Raw genomic sequence first — 4,366 nt, forward strand, 5'->3', positions numbered from 1 at the left:
CATTAGAAAAGCCAATGTGTTTTAGGCAGTACCGGGATTCGAACCCAGTACCTCCCGCTTACGAGCTACATGCTCTACCACTTGACCATCACTGTGGACTCAGCATTATTACGTCTTTTGACCAGTCGAGGTATTTCTGTTATGTCCTGGGAGAACACGCAACCAGAGCCCTTAGTAACGGCTGCAAGAGAGTAAAAACTGCAGCACGCCACTTAGGCACGTACTACAATACAGACGAAGTAAAACTTCATCGTGCCCCGTCAAACAGCAAGATCTAAAAGAAAATACAACAGTGAGTGATTTTTTCTCTGTATAGGGAGTGTTCTATAACGCAAGACTTTGTCGCTCCCATCTAAAAGACACTCGTTGAAAGCAGCTTCATCAATGTTTCGTAGTACGTTGGGCTATTCTCGGCTCAGCCCTAGCGATGCTGCATCACGACGGGCCGACTTCTTATATAGCGAAGTCTGTCTCATCCATCACAGAGGTGGTCCGATAGCGGGCAGCAACAAGAGGAACAGGAAACCGACGCTGTTTTCTTTTTCAAAGAAATGATAGACGACTCGGGTTAACTTGCGGGATGCAGGCAAGCTAAAGAAGATAAAAAGAGCAACATTTCTGACGGCCGAGCTTGAGACAGCAAAGGGGATGGTGCTGCAGAAGCCTTAAAGCAGGAAGCTAAGCGGACTTGGTCGTCTTCGGGTGGACTACATAGCGGTCAGCCTGAGTGCTTCTTTCCGTTGCACATCGAGCCAACAAGCTCACTAAATCTCGCGAGTCACAGGAAACGAAGTTATGCAGGCGCACACACTGCGTGTACAGGTAAGTAAAAGCATACTTATTCTACAAATACGCGGTGCCACTAAAAATGATCTGGTTTAGCGTGTTAATAGTCAACAGCGTGAAGCTCATTGTCACCGCGATAACACGCAAGTTGCAAGGGGACTAACTGACTGAATAAACTTTATTGAAACCAGCAAGAGATGGTGGCTGGGCCTAGGCCTCCCACGCGGGGACGTCGAGGTGTTGCCTCTTCGCCGCCTCGCAGGCCTGCTGGGTCGCCCAGAGTTGGTCGTCAAGGTTGGAGCTACGCAGGGCAGAGTGCCATCTCGACGAGAGGGTCGTGGGGTTAGTGTCGGAGTATTGGTGTTTACAGTCCCAAAGCATGTGTGGAAGTGTGGCTGGATGTGTCTTGCAGATATGGCACGTGGGATTGGGGTAAATGTCTGGGTAGATCTTGTTGTAATGTTGTAAGGAGGGGTAAGTATTGGTTTGTAGCAGGCGGAAAGTTGTAGCCTGCGCTCAGGATAGTTTGTTGTGTGGGCCGGGGAAGGTTCTACGCTCTAAGTAGAAGGACTTCACAAGATCATTGTAGCGTGTCAGGCGATCCCTACCGGTGGGGGCAGCCTCCCCTTCTCCCGCGCGGTTAACTAGGCCTCGCGCTAGGGAGTGGGTAACCTCGTTGAGGTTGGGGAGGTGCGGATGGACGGCGCCTGCATGAGCCGGGAACCAGAAGAGTGTAACCTGATGGTCGGTTGAGCGGGGTGCTTGTTGAAAGATGCGCAAGGCTTGGTGTGAAATACGGCCGTTGATATAGTTGATGACGGCGGAGCGGGAGTCAGAGACGATGGTATGACATGTTAGGTCTAGTGTGGCTAGCGCAAAGTTCAGTCGCAAAGTTCTGTGCATTAGTTCAGTCCACGTACGCATATATAAAGTCAGATATTTTGTGCAGCCAAAACACACAACACATGTAATGCACTGCAAGTATGGAGGAGGAGGAGGAGGAGGAAAAAACTTTATTCTTGTCCTGTACAAGGTGTTGCCACCCGCCTGGCTAGTCCCATGTTGGGACCGGGAGGTCAAGCATATTACATGTGTTGCATACAAGCCGTTAGTAATCGCTTGTAATTGAAGCGAACATTTATCACCCAGAGACCAAACACAAGTCCTCTCCAAGAAAACGGTCGGAGAGAAAGTGGGGTGTGTGTTGTGCGTCGCGGTGACGTCGGTCTCACATGATGCTTAGCATCTAGTTCAAATTGCTTATTCATGCCGGTCATGAATTCAGCTTAAGTTTATCAAATATTTTTTTTTCTCTCTCTCTCTTTATCAGAGTATCAGCGACACTCTGACATCGGATGGTGAGAGGATGAGCTCTCGCATTGGTTATCTGAGTAGTAGACTGAAATACAGCAAAGTATGGAATACTTCTTGTGAGAAAAATAAGTACTATAATGAAACACAAGATGAATTCAGACTACCAGTAGAACCAGTAACCACACACTACAAATTATGAAATTTGTTGGAGGTCTCGCGTCATCAGGGAGATTCCCCGACCGATGTACACGAAGAACGTCGTTGGCTCGAGACGTGCGATGCAAAGCCTCATACGCAGGGCGCACCTTTCTTTAGATGCCTATGTACACATTGTAACGTAAAGTATTACGAGTAACGCCATTTCGAGATAGCTCCTGCGGGACCGCCTCCCGTATAGCACATTCCTCTGCTATCCACAACGCCACAGGAGGCTCCCTTCACTGTAGTATGTACCAGCTGTTTAGCCAGATAGCGACACGTGGACTTGTTTATCTTCTACGGGTGAGCTCATTTCACCGTCTAACAAATGTTATCGCTCAGCGCGGGACGCACCCACATGTGTCGGAAGTTTATCGATTGTTATCGATGTTTCCATTGTCAACGAAGCTTGTCTAATCTGATTGCATGTGTGATGCGAATTGTGTAGAACTTTCCGGAAGACACGCGGGTACCACCGAATGCCCTGGAACCTTCGATGACTCACGTATAAAAGCCGTCGCGCTTAACAGGCAGATCGGATTTTCCCCGATCGCAAAATGCATTCGCCGCTATCGCTGTGCTTTGAGTGTAGCCTGTTTTTGAGGGCACAGGTTCGCCCAATAAAATACCAATTTTGCCATTCGCAGTTTCGCTGCTTTCTTAATCGTCCCTACCACGTGACAACAGGAACCTCTGTGTCAGAAACTAGCGGCGCATTATCGCCAACAAATATTGATAGCAAGAGAGAGAGAGAGAGAGAGAGAGTATTTGTGAGCTTCTAGAGTACCTTCTCGCTTCACGAGGAAAAGCGAGCACGAGGTCCCCAATTCGCATTAGCCGGACGCGTACCCATTTGCAAATGCGTCGAGTAGCGGGGAGCTCTCCTCCCGCCCACTCGCATCCAGCCGGAGAAGTCGCCGGTGTCGCGCAGTGAGCCGCTCTGTGTCCGAAGCGCCGGACTGGGCATTAGCTCCAATTGCATCTCATCGCGCGCGCGCGCGTGTGTGTCCCCGAGAAAGACAAGTGCATAATGCAGTTGCCGCCGTCGCCGCCCGATCCCCGTCCATCCACTGGGCGGCGCTTCTCCCGACCGTTAACTTTACGAAGATCGGTTTGCCTTTGCTCTCTCTCTCTCTCCCTTTCTCTCTCTCTTCCTTCCTTTCAACTTCTGGCCCTTTCCTTCTGTGCCATCCACTCTTAGCCGGTTTCTAACCGCGGCTACCGCACTTTCTCGCAACTGGACCCGTTTAGTGGCAGGTTTCCAAAGAAAAACAGCGCGACGCCGCGGTGTTGCCAGACCAGCATGAGTGTAGAAGGAGCTTTGCCTGCTTGCTGCCTTGACCTCTTCCCATTGAGCGAGATGTGGCTGCCGCCCCGTCCTCTGCACGGGGCGTCAACGCAGGGACGAACGATGCGGCTACGAAAGGAAGAGAGATCAAAAAGAAAAAAAAAGTAATAGAAGCCTGTTAAAATAATAACGTAGAGTAAGCGTCGAGTTGGCGCGAAAAAAAGTAAAGAACGGCGGCCCGCACGCGCGGATCCAGAGTGCGGCCAAAGTTCGAACCGGTTGGCAGATAAGGGTGCAGTGTCACCGCGTAAAGGCAGCAGGATCGCGTCGAAAGAAGCGGCCGCTGCATTTTGGAACAGTTGCTTAAGCGTGGGCTTAATTTATAAGGGTTGCCCACCTCGCCGAGGCCAAAAGAGAAAGAAGAAAGGAAAAAAGCCCGCGTCGTTTAGAACAGGTCACGGCCTTTTTCTTCTATTTGTCCGGTCACGGGAAAGTCCTGTTATAGACTTATAGACTGTGCCACGCAGCGTCGTCTACAGGTGGCCGATTCGCCGCGTTCGGAAAGACCGCGCAACGAGCTGGTGAGATTCGCCTACATGCGGAGCCGCAGCGACAGGCAGGCGAGCAGCGCAGGGAGGCGGAGGGAACGCAACGGAATATGGTAAACACGCGGGATCCCGAGAAGCGGACAGGTTCCAGGCATGATCTGGGCTGAAGTGCGCCAACTGGTGTCGAACGTGTTGTGAGCGCTCATCGGACGTGTTTTTATGTGTGTGTGTG

This window comes from Dermacentor andersoni, chromosome 2 (genome assembly GCF_023375885.2).
Source record: "Dermacentor andersoni chromosome 2, qqDerAnde1_hic_scaffold, whole genome shotgun sequence".
Taxonomy (NCBI): domain Eukaryota; kingdom Metazoa; phylum Arthropoda; class Arachnida; order Ixodida; family Ixodidae; genus Dermacentor; species Dermacentor andersoni.